Source organism: Chelonia mydas, chromosome 1, assembly GCF_015237465.2.
Source record: "Chelonia mydas isolate rCheMyd1 chromosome 1, rCheMyd1.pri.v2, whole genome shotgun sequence".
In the NCBI taxonomy this organism is placed as follows: Eukaryota; Metazoa; Chordata; order Testudines; family Cheloniidae; genus Chelonia; species Chelonia mydas.
This window is the reverse complement of record NC_057849.1, coordinates 161078843-161096325: the sequence shown is the minus strand read 5'-3', so window position 1 is coordinate 161096325 and position 17483 is coordinate 161078843.

Below are 17483 nucleotides of genomic sequence, written 5' to 3'. Positions count from 1 at the left end.
GACCCCCTGCTGCATCGATCGCAGCAGTGTAGATCTCCGGTAAGTGTAGACATGGCCTAAGTGAGGTTTGAGGCTCCTCTCATTCGGGGATTATTCATGCCAGTTTCTGAAGCAGAAGTCAAACCATGTTTCAAAGAATGCTTATTTGTGAGTCTTATTAAGATTACTGTTATCTCCCTGGGGAACCAAGTTTTCTAATAGTATGAACAATGCCTTATTAGACACTGTTAGCACTGCAGTTTCTATATACTCCATTTTTCTTTCATATTTCTTGTGCTGTATCATTTTGGCCTTTTATCTGGGGTAAATAAATGCTATAATGACCGTACTCTTTAACTGACTGGTAGTAATATTTGCCTATTTAAATACCCCTGTAATTTCCCTTGGATAACATCTTGCCCTACGCTGTTTTAGAGTGTTGGTGTACACTACTGAGCAGATGTGATATTTCACCCCAGAGGTAGCTACACATCAGTGATGGGCAAAGTAGATTGTGTGTGCATATGTATTAGTTTGGAGAACCAGTGAAGTTTATAAAGCTCTTTGAGATCCACTTTGGATGAAAGTCACTGTATAAATGTGTGTCATTAACATCAATATGAGCTTTATAGAAACATCATGTCATAGAACTAGCCACTTACTTTGAAACCAGATGTCAAAAATCCGCTTCACATAAAGCATTGTCAGTCCAAAGGTGAAACATCATGCACCCTTCTCGCCTCTATTTATGGTGGAATATTCTTAGAGTAAGTCTTGTTACACCATAATGAAATTATATGAAATTAACAATGTATTCTTCTCCGGTAATGCCATTGCATAGGCAAGTGCTAATGAAATGGATTACTGTTCAATTAATTATAAAATATTCAGATACAGATCTTGCATCCTTCAGCTTAAAAAAAATGTCTCGTCTGCTGTGGAGATGTGGGTTTATTTGCACAATTTGACATTAGCTAATCCCTTTTACATACTTACAGGCTACTGCAGAGGTTATCCACTGCAAATTCTCAAAATCCAATCTTGAGCACCACAGGAGACCTCCTTTCATGATGAAACAGTTTTGTCTGTTTTCCTATCTTTGTTAACAGAGTTCTCTAAGTTTATGTAAATTGGGTTCTAAAAGCATCTTGGTGGTTTTTGTTTTTTCTTTGAGAAAGGAAAATTATCAGATGTTTTTGGTGGTTACTAAAGTACCCTGCACTGTTTTTGGTTCTTCCCTGAATAAAAATGAATTGCTACAGCGATGACTAAGAAGTATTGCACTGATGCTATTATACAGGGTTGCAGTGATTGGGCTGGAATCTGTGTGCGGCTGCTGGTTCCTGGTGCACTTGCTGGTGGCTCACAGAGAGCTCGCTGGCCACATGATGCTGGCTTTTTCCTCTTTGCTTCCAGCTTGTAACCTGCATTAAAAGATGTCTAAAAAGAACGGAAAATACTTTCACGATATTATTTTTCCCTGTCAACAACTGCTGTAGTTGCCACATGGGTGTCAGGTGATTGGGACTAGGAGGTAAATTGTGTGATGCCAGGTCTATGAGATAACCAGGCAACCTGAGGGACTGCCTCGCTCCCCAGGCCATTCTGCCAAAGCAAAGAACTCTGGAACTTGCTCTCCCCCTCCCCCCGCTTGGTGGGAAATGTCCCAGATCTGGTGACTATTTGGGCACATTGCAAAAGACTTGTTGACAGGACTGAGGCTAAGCTTCCCATAAACAATGAAGGGGTGGAAGGACTTTCTGGAGGGTGTCTGGCTGAGTTCCTGTTGATGTGACTATCTCAGTGCTGCTGCTGCTGGGATTTCACTGTATTTATGAGATTGTTAATGGTGTGTCAGGATCATTGGCTCGATATCTTTTTATTATTTTTAATCTAAATAAATGAAACCTCTCTATCCAGTTGTAACCCATGCAATGAAAATATTTGAGCCTTCCTGAACAATAGTACTATTTCACACTGTTAGTGTAGAATCTGTGTGTGTGTGTGTGTTAGGGTACATCTAAGCTGCATACCACTTGTGGCGGTGGCATGTAGGGTATGTGTAGCTACACACCGCAGTGAAAAGCAGGCTGTGTCCACTCTCACTGCGGTGTGTAGCTACATGTGCTAGTGAAAGACTCTGTCAGGTGGCGACAGCGAGGTAAGACTGGCAGCTCCCTGTGGCAGGGAAAGGCTCTGGCAGCGGGGAGCCAGCCGGGAAAGGCTCCAATAGCAGGGAGGCAGTGGGACACGGCTAAAAATAGCAGTGCCGATGGGGGAGACACTGCTTGGGCCGTGTAGCGTATGTACCTACAGGGTTCAGGCATGTCTTTACTCTACTTGCCTAAGCATTGCCTAACTCACCATTTACACTGCTATTTATACCTGTGCTAGGAGGGATTGCAATGTATGTACTCTACACACCGCCAAAAGGAGTGTGCAGTTTAGACGTTCCTTTAATGAGTTTGTGGAATAGTCCACAGCCTTATCTTTAATAAGGAACATTCTTCTGTGAAATTTGAGTTCTTTAGATGTTGTTTCCCTCTCTGCTCATCTGTACCTCACACCGGCAAATTCCAGTTTTATCTTTGTTATGCTTTTAGATAGGTTTGCATCTGATGACTTTGCATTGTTGATTGGGAGTTGATGTGTGACATTCGGACCCTTTTCTTTCACTCCAGAATTGCTACATTTATCAACATATTTATGAATATCAATATATTTATCAATATATGTACTGCTATATTTATCAATACAAAGCAAAAAACCACTAAGGCCCTATGGATCATATTTAGTTTAGCCTTGTATTTAAATTCAGTGTAGCAAGTTAGGAAGAAAAGAATACTGGAGACATTATTTTTCCCTGCATCTGATTGAACAAGACTCTAGAGTTAATAAATATTATTTGCATTCTGGTAGTGCCTAGCAGTCCCAGTCATGGACTGGGACCCCATTGTGCTAGGCACTGTACAAACACAGAACAAAAAGATGATCACTGCCCCAAAGTAGCTGTTACTCTTGAATTGTGGCTATAATTTATTCGTAAATTACAATAAGTAAATAAATAAATCATCATAGTCATGTGACATCCAAAGTAGCATTCACTAGAAAGACAGATTCTTTGAAATAAGCATCTTAGCAGGCCCAAAGTGTAACCATGTCCATCAAACCACTGAATTAAAGAGAGAGATTATAGCACTGTAGATGTTCCACCACTTTTCTTTTTTTATAAGAAAAGTATACTTAAAGAGCCAAACCCGCTTGCTCTAGTCACAGAACTAATCACATTAACTTCAAGAGGATCACTTGCATCAGTAAGGTGAAAACAGATTCAGCTTCATAAGATTACGTTTTGAAAAGGGGATCTATTCCTCTCTTTCTGTGTTTGCAAAACTCCAATTTCGAGTAATATGAATGGTAAGAATAACATGAAGGTAAAATGGACAATTTATCCACTTTAATCACTGAGTTTCATAGTCCTGAATGGGAAAAAAGATCAGCATGTTAAAACTTGAAAGATCTCTATTATTATTCTTAGAAAGGATATGAAGTGCCAGCATGAAAACAATCAAATTTAGTTTGTTCTTGCCCCAGATCATGTAAAACTCATTTGCTGGTGAAGACTCATAGATTATAAGTCCAGAAGGGACCACTGCGATGCACTAGTCTGACCTTCTGTATAACACAGGCTATAGAACGTCCCTGAATTAATTCCTGTTTGAACTAGTCCATCTCTTTTTGAAAAATACATCCACTCTGCACTGGCAGAGTCACTGCTTCCCAGGACTTGTAAGTATGGCCTGCATTCTTTGTTACTAGATGTATGACTTTACATTTGGTCATATTAAAACATGTTATTTGCTTCTGCCAAGTTTACCAAATGATCCAGACTGGTCTGTGTCAATGGCTTGTCCTCTTCATTATTTATCACTCCCCCAATCGTGTGTCATCTACAAACTTTAACAGTAATGATTTTATATTTTTTCCAGGTCATTGATTAAAAACATTAAATAGCGTAGGGCTGAGAACTGATCCCTGCAAGACTCCACTAGAAATAGACCTACTTAATAATGATTCTCCATTTGCAGTTACATTTTGAGACCTATCAGTTAGCCAGTTTTTTAATCCATTTAATGTGTGTCATGTTGAATTTTCTGTTTTTCTAGTTTCTTAATCCAAATATTGTGCAGGTCCAGATCAAATGATTTACAGAAGTCCATGTATATTATATCACTTTTATATTATATTACCTTAATCAACCAAACTTCTAATCTCAAAGTGGTAAGATTGAGAACATCTATTTTCCATAAACCCATCTTGATGGGCATTCATTTAATTCTTTATTAATCGAGCCCCATATCAGCTGCTCTATTATTTTGCCATGGATTGATGTGAGGCTGATAGGCCTATAGTTACCTGGCTAATCTCATTTACCTTTTTTAATGGGCACAACATTAACTTTATTCTGGAACTTCCCTAATGTTTGAAGACTTACTGAAAAAAAAAAAATTAATGGCTCAGTGAGCTTCTCGGCCAGCTTTTTTAAAACTCTTGGATGCAAGTTCTCTGGACTTGGACCTGATGATTTAAAAATGTTTTACTTTATAGCTGCTATTTAACTTCCTTCTTCATTACTGCTGATATGGAGAGTAATTCATTATCATCATCAAATGATATGAATATATAATCTGGCATTTTTCCAAATATGGAACAGAAATATTTATTGAATACATCTTTCTTTCTTGCATTATTATTGACAATTCTACCTTTCCCATCTATTAATGGACCAGTAACATTGTTAAGATTCCTTTTTGTTCCTAATATACATTAAAAAAACCCTCCTTCTTGTTGTCCTAAACTCTGCTGGCCATAGATTTCTCCTTACATCCTTTTGCTTCCCCTTTCATTTTTCTACAGTTTTAGCTTCCTCTATATCTTCATTATTATCAACTTCCCCTTTCCTCCATTTGTTACATACGTATTTTTATAGCTGCTTTCATTTCCCCTTTAAACCAGATTTTTTTTTTTAACTAGTGTTTTTTTCTCAGTTATGAGAATGAGATTTTTTGGGCATGTAGTAAAAGAGGATTTGGCTTATCAATGATATGAAGGAAAAGGCACAAAGTCTGGAACTAAGTTTTTTCCAATATTCTGAGGGAACTTTCTTCATAAAGGATGTATTATTTTTAAAGAATTGACAACATGGTGATTGAAAATCCAGTAATAGTTATATCCACTTTCAAGTTGTAGTCTCTTTTTTGGGGGGGTAGGGGAGAAGTGGGGATTACGCATGTGTACAATATCTTGGTATTGTCATTTTTATACCTAATGCATCTTACATCCTGAATTTGTAAATACTTAAATACCATGATAACGGTACTATAGAAAAGCCTAAGACAGACTCTATAGGCCAGTTCCTAAATTGGTGTAACTCCATTGAAGCCAATGCAGCAATGCGTATTTCCATCAGCCAATGATCTGAACCTCTGATTCATGAAGTCTCTTCCTTCTCTGGCTGCTAATAACTACTCTAGGATTATGAAAGTTCTTAGATGTGGCTCTTTCTTTAGAAGTTTAGATTCTTATATGTTACACTAGGAAGTGGAAACCTACCATTCTCTCTTGCTAGCCAGAGCTCATGGAACTTTATGCTTCAGTCAGTGAGAGATAATTTTATGAAAAGCAAATAAAAGTTACTTCTATAGTTTCCTTGTCCCATTTGCATGCTAATATTTATTCCACACCACCCCTACATCTCGAAAAATCTTCCTCTTTCAGGGCAACAGCCACTTTCTTCGAATCTCTCTTCTGAACATACTTCTTTCAGCTAGTTCTCCACTATTGACCTCTTCCCTTTGCTCTCTGCTCTTCCTTTTTTGCTGTGCCCTGTAATTACACGCTTCATAGGAAACATAATTTGAACCACATTCTCTCTCCTTCTTTTAACACTCTTCTCTCCCTTCCCTATACCTTCCTTTATCTGATGTCATTTCCTGAATTTGTCTCACTTGGAGCATGATCTTGTGAGATGCTGAGTGTCTTCAAGTCCAGTTAAAGTTACTTGGAGTGGAAGGTGCTCAGGTATGAACCGGAGATGCTAAAATACGTTTTGGGATCGGGTGCTCAGACTGTGAGGTCTTGGGGCGCAGGACCCGTGGGCTGACTCCTGATATAAATCCATAGTTACTCTGACACCAGTAGCAGTTACTCTGGATCGCCTATGGCGTAACTGAGCTTCAAATCTGGTTCCATGACATTTTATTTTTCTGTTAAGCACCCTTCACAGTTATGCCACTATATAAATATTTTACAAAGTAATGCTCATGGAAAAAATCACCGAATACAAAGGGTTTTTTTCATAATATAATTCTACTTAGGTGGATTTTATAAATACAGTTGGAATTTATTTCTGGTGGTATTTAAAGCCCTGACTCAGCCGACCACCCTATTCAGCAAAGCGCTGGAGCACAAGCTGAACTCTAAGCCTATGTCTACGTCCCAACTGAAAAGTCAGTGGCACTTAAACACACGTACTGTTAAGCATCTGCTTAAAACTCAGATTTTTTTAAAGATATTTGGGCCTTGTTATGCTCAGCGTTGTAATGCCTAACTGGTTTAGGAGTCTAAATATCACTGACAGTCAATGGGCTTTAGGCTCCTAAATCTCATTGACGTTGTTTTTGAAAATGAGATTTATCTTTAAAAACCTGGGCCTGAGTGTTTTGCTGAATAGAAATGAACTTAAGCATGCGCTTAAATGTTTTGCCAGTTTGGGATCTAAGTAACTAAACGTAAACATTGTTTGAGAACAGGCACGTGTTGGTGTTTGGGAATGGAAGAAAGATCAGACTCAGAATGAGAGCAATAGTTAAAGTTTAGGGCAGGAAAAAAAATTATAGATCCTTTTGTGGCCAAAAACATTGAGCCTTGAGCCTGGAAAAATGGGAGTAACCTGTATATTGGGCGAAGGTCCATCTATTTTATTTTCCTCTTTCCATCTCTACATCCCCTCCTTGCATAGTGCCTAGGGAACTTAAATTGCTTTGTGAATGTCTGACAGGCAGAGACACCTGTAGTGTAATTGACGTATGAGTGTTGATTTGCACAGCTCTCTCTCCCCCTCTCTTTGTGTGTGCTAAGATACATTGGATATGAGCTGCCAATCAGACAGGAGTATAAGCCCTTAAGACTGTCAAAGGCATCACAAATATAACTTAGCTTCATTCCTCTGTGTTTAAGCCAGTATATTCCAATTACCTGCATTTTACTTTGATAGAATAAGAGGGCACATCAATGTAAAAATAATCTTCTTGCAACAACAGTATTTTGTTGTTTCCAATGGCTAACTGCAGAAAATTACATCTGGGTGCAAGCAGTAGTAACAACTCTAACACAGCTGGTTTAAAACCAACGAATTTTAGATTTTAACAGTGTACTGTCAATTCACTCTTCTGAATCCTTTAGGGGTGTCATTTTCCACTGGTGTTCTAAGAAAATTGTTACATACTTCACAAGATGTGTACTATAAAAACTCAGCCATTAGAGTAAATCCAGTTAAATCTGTCACAGTATTTGTGTCATAAACACAGTAAGAACATAGACAGTGTCACGCTGGATCAGCTCCGAGATCCATCTATCCAGTATCTTGTCCCTGACACTAGCTAGCACCAGATACTTCAGAGGAAGGTGTGAGAATCCCACAGCAGGCAGATGTGGGATAATCTGCCCACCCCACTCCACCATAGTTCTCATCCTGGTCTCTGATAGAGATTGACTTAAACCCATAAACAGAGCACTGAATATTCCTTCCACAATTTTTTTAATGTTAATTCTGATAATGTTGGATATTCTTGGTATCCATATATATACACATTCCCTTTTTGAATCTTCTTAAACTCTTGGCCTCAACAGCTTCCTGTGGCAATAAGTTCCACTGTTTAATTACACATTGTGTGAAAAAGTATTGGTTTTGATCTTCCCATCTTTCCGTTTCATTTAATCTCCCCTTGTATTTGTGTTATGAGACAGGGAGAGCAAATATTCCCAATAGACCCTCACTAGACCATTCATTATTTTATATATCACGTATCCTTTTATTCACCTCCTGCCCAAGCTAAACAATCTCAATCTTTTCATTCTTTCTTCATACAGGTTTTTTTCTACACCCTTGATCATTTTCATTGCCCTTCTCTGAACCTCCAATAATTGTGCAGTATCTTTTTTGAGATGGGGTGGTCAGTACTGCACAAAGTATCTGGAGGAGGTCACAGCATTGATGTTATATGTTACAGACATAACAGTAAACGCTATTGTTTTCCATTCCATTCCTTATACAACCCAATATCTTGTTTGCTTTTTAGACAGCGGCTTCTCATTGAGTTGTCTACAGTGATAGCCAGGTCCCTTTCCTGAGCTGATACAGTTCATTTAGAACACTGTCAGGAGTTTGAATAGTTGAATTATTTCCTCTAATGTGCATTACTTTGCATTTATCAACACTGAATTTCATTTGCCATTGTGTTGCCCATTCATCTCTCTTGTTTAGGTCTCTGATGTTCCTTAAAGAGCCTTCTTTGGTCCTGTCTCACCTAAATAACTTTGTGTCATCTGCAGATTTTGTTGCTTCACTGCTCACTCCCTTTTCCTGATCATTAATAAACACAGTAAACAGCACAGGACCTCGTATAGAACCTTGAGGCACCTGCTATTGATCCTTTGCCACTATGAAAACTGGCCATTTATTCCTTCTCTTTGCTTTTTGATTCCTAGCCAGTTTTTGATCCATGACAATACTTGGCCTCTCACCCCATGAATGCTTAGCTTCTTTAGTAGCCTCCTGTGCAGGACCTGGTCAAAGACCTTTTGGAAGTCTAAATAAATTTTGTCATTTGGTTCTCCTTTATCCACTGCTTTATTGACACATTCAATGAATTCAATAGATTAGTGAGTAATGGTTTTCCTTTGCAGAAACCATGCTGGTTAAGCTTCATCGTATTATGATCTTCCACGTGTCTTGATATTTTGTTTTAAATTATTTTTTCAACCAATTTGCTAGGTACAGATATGTAGACTGTAAGTTACCCTAGGGCTTTTTAAAACTATGGGTACAACATTTACTACCCTCTAATCTTCTGGCACAGTGGCTGTTCTTAAAGAGAGATTGCATATTTTTGTTAGCATCTCAGCCACTGCATATTTAGCTCCTTCAGAACTCTTGGATGTATACCTTTTGGGCCTGGCGACTTACTGTTTTTAAAATTATAAATTTACTCTGGCACCTTTGCTTCTGACACCTCAGTCTTTGAGAGTACCGTATTGTTAGTAGTAGAAAAGAGCAGGTCCTGGATAGGAATCTGTCCATTATCTTCACCACTAAAGAGTCATGCAAAGAGATTTTTTTTAGCTTCTCATCAATGTCCTTATTTTCCTTGATTGCTCTCTTTAACTCATGGCAATCCAGTGGACACACTGATATTTTTCCTCCCCCACAGGCTTCCTGCTTTGGCTAAACATGTTTGTAAATCTTTAGCTCTTTGACATTGGCCTTCCTAATTTCCCTCTCATTTATTTCCTGATGTAATTTATACTCCGGTTTACTGTCTTAATTAAGGTCAGATTTCCCAGTTTTGAAGGATTTCCATTTGGCTCAGAAAGCCTCTTGAACCTTGCCATTTAGCTATACTGGTTTACTACCTTCCTATCAGGCCCTCTGTGTACTGGTAAATGTACTGTTGGTCCATATGGCTTAATATTACTTTTCCATCTCTAATTTCTATAATTGGCGAGTCTGAAACTGATATCTCCCCCATTTCCTCCCCATTATCATGTAGCTATTATACATTTATGAATGCATTTGTCATAGCTGATTAGCCAGGACTTACAACATGCTGGTTTCACAAGTTTTATTTCTATTGTATATTTCTGTGCATTGCTCCTTAGGTCCACATTCTCATTTGCTTGGAAGTAAGACAGAGCAAGCAATTACTGTCCACTGCTCTGCAGCTGAAATGAGTGGTGCTTTGTGACGTGGGCTTTCTGAACTGTTCAAGGAGATGAAACGGGGTTGGTGGATTTATACCTTAATATAGAAAAAACCTAAATTGAAGCTGTATTTTATCCACAGTCCCTCAGTCTTACGAAGGATGTCTTTAGAGAAGGCAGTTAATGGGAACTACTGTAGCCAGAGAAAGTTCAGTCGAGGTCACATAACAGCAGGAGTGTTGGTATCTCTCTGGCCAAGTATCATTTATTTGTATGATAAGGACAAAAGAGGCATACGCTGCTTATCAGACTTTTAAGGCCTGATCTTTAAAATGTGCACATTTGCATACTCCAAATAGACAACTGTATGCGCAAATGCATAGTTAGTTATACAAAGAATTGGCCATTTGGATGTGCAATTGCTCACTTTGTGGCCACAGGAATGATAATTGGCTGGGCACAACTATAAATATTGGGTCCTGTATAGGAGAGTATTATCCCCTTAAGGGCCAGGCTGGAGCCAGGCCAGGAAGAGTCTGAGTGTACTCAGAGACCCTCCCTCCCCTGGGGCTGGCCTATTTAAACAAACAGGAAGCGGAGCTCAGGAAGAAACAGGTATGGCAGAAAGGCATGGAAGAAGCTGGGAAAAGCCTGTAAAGCTAGAGAGGCCTATGAAAGGCCAGTGAAGCCAGAAAAGGTCTGGGAAAAGCTGGGAAAACCTACAAAGTCAGAGAGGCATAGCAAAATGGATGAGAAACCATCCAGTCTACAAGAGATGATGATCTCTCTTTCCAGCTCCAGAAGATGAGCCTCACCAAGTTCAGAGACTTTGTTTGAGGACCTCAAGTTTGGGGTCCCTGAACCAGGTCCCAGGGTGAAGACATTATGAACTGTTTGTTGTAATTGCTCCTTCCCTGAAGCCTTATTAAAGGGGACATCATTATTTTGATCAGTTTGTTTTGGCTTCCCTGACCCAGATCCTCTATTGGGAACATTTTCATAAAATCATTGAAATGTAGGGCTGGAAGGGACCTTGTGCACCGAGGTAGGACCAAATAAATCTAGGCCATCCCTGCAGGTGTTTGTGTACCCTGTTCTTTAAACTCTCCAGTGACAGGGATTCCACAACCTCCCTTGGAAGCCTGTCCCAGAGCATAACTACCCTTATACTGTAGTTAGAAAGTTGTTCCTAATATCTAACCCAGATCTCCCTTGCTGCAAATTAAACAGATACTTCTTGTCCTACCTTAAGTGGACATGGAGAACAATTGATCACATCCTCTTTATAACAGCTCTGAACATATTTGAAGACTGTTATAAGGTCCCCTTTCTGTCTTTTCTCAAAACTAAACATACACAGTTTTTTAACTTTTGCTCATAGGTCAGGTTTTATCATTTTTGTTGTGCTCCTCTGTGCTTTCTCCAATTGTCTCTCCTCCAGTGTGGTGCCCAGAATTTTTCTCCAGCTGAAACCTCACCTATGCTGAGTGGGACAATTGCCTACCTCGCCTAACCTAAGACACTCCTGTTATTACACCCTAGAATTATATTACCCTTTTTTGCAATTTCATCATGTTGTTGGCTCATATTCAATTTGTGATCCAATATAACCCCAGATTCTTTTCAGCAGTACTGTTGCCTAGCCATTTGTTCCCCCTTTGTATTTGTTCATTTGATTTTCCTTCCAAAGTGCAGTGCTTCGCACTTTTCTTTACTGAATTTAATCTTGTTGATTTCTGACCAATTCTCCAATTCATCAAGGTGGTTTTGAATTCTAAGCCTGTCCTCCAAAGTGCTAGAAACCCCTCCTAGCTTGGTGTCATCCATATATTTTATAAGCATACTCTCCTATCCATTATCCAAGTCATTAATGCAAATAATGAATAGTACTGTTCTCAAGATTGACCCCCTAAGGCACCCCACTAGATATGTCTCTCCAGTTTTACAGCAAGCCATTGATAACTTGTTGAATATGGTTTTTCAACCAGTTTTTCACTCACTGTATAGTAACTTCATCTAGACCGCATTTTCCAAGTTTGCTTATGAGACTGTCATGTGGGGCTGTGTCAAAAGTCTTACTAAATCAAGCCGTATCAGCTTCCTACCACCTATTAGGCCAGTAATCCTGTCAAAGATGGAATCTAGGTTGATTTGACATGATTAGTTCTTGACAAATCTGTGCTGGCTGTTACTTATAACCTGATTATCCTGTAGATGCTTACAGATTGATTGTTTAATAACTTGTTCCGGCATCTTTCCAGGTATCAAAGTTAGTCTGACTGGTCTGTAATTTCCCAGGTCCTCCTTTCCCCCCATTTTAAAGATAGCTACTATATTTGTTCTTCTCCAGTCCTCTTGTACCTCATCCATCCTCCATGAGGTCTCAAAGATAATTTCAAATGGTTCTGAGATTGCTTCAGCTAGTTCCTTAAGTACCCTAGGGTGAATTTCATCAGACACTGCTGACTTGAACACTTCCAACTTATCTATTTTTTTCCTGTTTGTTCGTACTATAACTATACTTTAAATATTATGATATGGCTACATTTTGTATTCTGGTTACTTATGTTACAGTTGTACTCTGTGGGATATTTAATATTTTAATTCCCCCACCACTTTGGCCTGGGGCTCCCCACTTCTACAAAGGTTCCGGTGTCCTTGAGTTGAGGCCTTTGATGGACACTGGGTCTGATTCTCCATTGTATTCTATGCTGGTGTAATTCCATTGATATCAGTGGAGCTACTCTGCCATAAAATTGATGTAACACAGTGGAGAATCAGACCTGTTCTTGTTCAGAGTGATGTACATTTATGGTACCTTATAATGGTGCTTACGACTGATGGAATAGTTGCACACAGACAACACAAACATCTATTATGCTCTGTGCATCAACCAGCATATTGCTGTCAATCTGTGTGAGTTTATCTGTGCTGCTACTAAGCCAGGGAGATTTTTTGGCTAGGCCAGGCAGTGGCACCCTAATCTTATTTTAAGATTTGCTTTATTGGGAGCATGGAGAAAGAGGTCTACTCTCCAGGGAACTGTAGAAATTCTATGGGTCTGAGCCACCTTCTCCCTCCTTTCTCCCGTCTTTATCTGGCAAACACAAGACCCTATTTGAAGAAACAAACATAGGAGTCAACACCCTAGATCATCAGACCGGTCAGTGGTCCATTTAGCCTGGTATATCACCCTTCTGTAAAAGACCAGAGAAGAGACTGAAGAAATAACGCTATAGATGGGGGAGTGGGGAAACAGAATTCCTTCCTAACTGTCCTTATCTGAGCTAGCATAACTGCAAATGTTATTAATGTTCATAAAATGATCCTGTGCTTTTGAAAAAGACAGCCATATTATCTGTCATGGTGGCAGCAAATTCCTTAGACTGACTCTGTGCTGCTTTGAGAACGATTTCCTTTTACTGGTTCCAAATTTACTGCCCTTTAATTTCATCAAGTGTGTCCCTCACGCTCTTCCAGTATTATGGAGCTGGGTAACAAAAGTATTAATATTAATTCTTCTTGTCAGCAGCAAAATACAAATCTGGATAGTAGCGAATTATTTTCTCTCCGATTGCTTTGAGTTTTTTTTAATGTTTTGTAATCCTCCCCTTAAACCTCATCAGCCAGGATTGATTATAATATAGTTTTTATCTAGTTTTTCTCAGAGAAAGTATTATGTCAGTAAACATGCCATTAGTTAACCATCTAAAGTGTAGTCAGGTCATCGTACATATTTATTTATACTTGTGCTGCAATCTTCAAACAAAATATTACAATGGAAGTCTGTGATTGAATTATGTTTGATTTTTAAACTGGCAACGAATCCCTTTTTTGAGCTCTCACTAATAACGCAACACGTGCAAACTGGTGTTCTCTATGGGCAAACTGTCCCCAAGTGCTTTGCAATTCAGTAAGCTGACCCAAAGCAAAATTCTTATTTTTTTTTAAATTGGATTGGTCACAGAATACAAGCATGTCAGAGGCCTAAATTTCAGAATCAGAGTATCTGCCTGGGACACTAAACAAGAGAGACAGCACAGAATCCAAAGGGCACCACAGTTAATGGTTTGAAATCTGAAGGTCATGTGTCTACAGTGTGTTTAGTCTTCAAGCCAGTTCTTTACCAGCTAAAATGCACTCTGCCTCCCTCCTACACCAGACTTGTAGACTTGGATGTGCTGCATAAAATAATTATGTACAAAAGATTTCTTGAAATTTAGTACACTTGTGCATATAACTTCCCCGCTGGCTGTAGACAAAATACTGAGGTGACTTAAATGATGTTTTAAGTTTCAGGTCAGTAAGTGGGTGTTAGTAGGTGTAATTTAACAAATCACTGACTTGTATCTTATACCCTTTTACTCCCAGCTGTTGGATGCTTTTCCTGCTCCAACCCCACCCTTTTGTCTCTGACATGTTAATTACACCCAGGTTTCCATTAAGGCATAAGCACAATAGACGTGCACAGAATGCCAGGTCCTGGAGTCAGGTGATGGCATTATCTATGTACATAGATAAATATACATAGATAGATTTCACACTAAAAATAAGCATTCAAAAGTTACCAAATGCTACAATTAAGGTTGCCCAGGCAAAATTAATGCGGCCCTCTTGTGCATATGCATTATGATGCAGTCTTTAATTACATGATGACCTACTACTTTTTCCACAGTACCCATGCCTCATTCAATGCCCAAGATGGAGTAGGCTCTGGGTATGATGAGAGTTGTGGAGTGAAGGAGGCTGTTGTCTTTAGGACCCGTACTTCATTTGCTGCAGAGTTGGAAGGTGTGTAGTGAATGAAGTAGGGACTGTAGCATAGGTGCCAACTTCTCCTCGATCTCCCGCCCCAACTCCACCCCTGCCCCGCCCCATTCCAACCCCTTCCCCAAAGTCCCCACCCCAACTCTGCCCCCTTCCTGCCCCATTGGACTCTTTCCCCAAATCCCTGCCCCGGCCCCGCCTCTTGCCCGCCTCCTCCCCTGAGTGCGCCACGTTCCCACTCCTCTGCCCTCCCTCCCACAGCTTGTTATGCTGCAAAACAGCTGTTTTGCGGCAGCAAGCCTGGAAGGAGAAGCGGGGACGCGGTGCGCTCAGGGAAGGAGGCGGAGGCAAGCTGGAGAGCGGGGGCGGGGTGGGGAGGTTGGCTGCCGGTCGGTGCAGAGCACCCACCAATTTTTCCCTGTGGGTGCTCCAGCCCTGGAGCAACCCATGGAGTCGGCGCCTATGGACTGCAGGAAGAGAAAGGAAGGTCTCATGGTTAAGACAGAGTTGGATTCTATCCCCGACTTAGCCACACAGTTCCTATGTGATACTGGGCAAGTCATTTGTATCAGACTTTTCACAGGTGATTAATTTTGTGTTCCTCATTTTCTGAGTGACTGACTTGAGACCATGGGGTCTGACTTGCAGAAGTTTTGAGCACTCACAGCTCCAGTTGAAGTCAATACATTGCTATATAATGCTAAGTACTCTGCAAAGTCAGGTTGTAGGCATCTCAAATTGAGCACCCGCCATTGGCAGATACTGTTGACTTTAGTCTCTGAGTGCCTCAGTTCTCCATCTACATAATGGGGGATAATACTACCCCATGATCTAATAGAGGTGTTATGAAAAAATAATTTATGTTTGTGAAACACTGAGGGGCAGATTTTCAAAAGTATTTAGGTATCTAAAAATACAGATAGGTGCCCAATGAGGTTTACAAAAGCACCTAAGAAGGTTAGACGCCTAACTCCCATCTGTGTCAATGGGAGTTAGGCATTTAACCATGATTTATCACTTTTGAAAATCCCTCTCTGTGTTTTAGGCACTTAAATATCTTTGTAAATCTGGCAGTTGGGTACTGTAGTGATGTCCACCACAGAAAAGTCAATGAGGAAATTAATAACTCTGTCTCTAGGGCACAGTTTGAATAGTGTATGGTAAATTAGACTTAGGCCCAAACATTAAATAATGAGGAGAAAACAAAATATTCAGTGGGTGCTGAATGAGGCAGGGATCCTATGGAAAAATAGTATGTGATCATGTAATTATAGACAATATTGTAATGCAGACCTGTAAAGGGGGATGAATTAAGGTTGCACAGGCTACCATAATTCTGGCCTTTCCTTACTTTTGAGTGCTTGACTTTGCAATTTTAATGTTCTTCTAGAGTAGTAGCTGTATGTATAATTCCCTAGGTTTTGAAAAAGGAATTCCATCATGTGACATTGTATTGACACCCACATCAGCCATCAGCAGGGCTGGAAACTTTAGGTCCGTCACACAGACTTCTACCGCTTGAACTAATGGAATAACTGATAGCAATAGTAGGTTGTCTCCTTTTAGATGGAACCAGCACCAGATGGGGACGAGGCACACATTTTGCCAGCGGTTTTCACAAATATGTGTTAACAGCAGAGGAAAGGCAAGACTCAGGAATCTTGGGTTCCATCCCAGGCTCTGAAGGGGTGTGTGCTGTGCTAGTCACAGACCCTTCTGCCTGTTGCCTTTAAACTTGACCCTTTTTGGAGCATCTTCTGTTTTGGCTGAAATTAAATTTATGTATAATATGTATATAATCAGCCTGAAGCAGACACCCACTATGGAAAATTTCAGCCCAAACAATTATAACAGTTAGCAAAGTTATAAGCAACTGCAAATGGTGTTCAGATGGGATGTATCAGGCAACCTTAATAAGCAGTGCTACCAGCCCTGCCTATAATTAGCTACATGTGGTTATGCATTCTAGCTTTTCTTTTTGCAACTATGAGGACGAGATGCTTTATAGACTTACAAGCTTTATAGCTTGGACTTCTGCACTGGTGGAACCAAGTGTTACTGACCAACCACCATGCTCTGCGTGTGTATGTGTGTGTGTGTATTTTTCCTTTAGCCTATGTGGAATTCAGTAATTTTCTTAGCTCTCCCACATCCTCTCTCTGCAGGATTCATTTAGTTTATTTGTGAGCTCTGCTGATAAACTGCATCATTTTGGGTTTTCCATTGTTCTTAGCCAGCTTTTGAAGTGATTTGTGATTTTGAAAGGATGGTAATGTCTTTTGTTATGTTTTGCTTGCCACTGAATCATTTTCCATTCTAATGTTATTCCTAATAGTCTCATCAAACCGTTTTGTTTTTGGAAATAGCAATGGCTAAGCTTGTTTTTGTTCTTCCTACCAAGATTCTTGGAAGTACCCCACTGATCTTGATGCCAAAGATGTGTGTAGGAATTCTGTCTTCCATTGATATTTGACCCCTCTCTTTCCTACATCCAGGCTATCCCCAAAAACAAATAGTTCAGAGAAAATGTTAACTATTGTCTTTGCAATGATTACCATAAGATGCAGACTCACAAAAAGCCAAATCCCAATTCCAAAGCAATAGAATGTCACCTAAAATACATTTGCCAATTCCTGTCCAACTCTCTAGTTGCAGTCTCACTGGTCTGATTAGGCCTTGCTGTAGGGGCAAGAGTTTTCTTCTGTTCTCTTGAGCCTCCCCACTGCTGTTGAGCAGCTCTAAACACAGGAACCAGC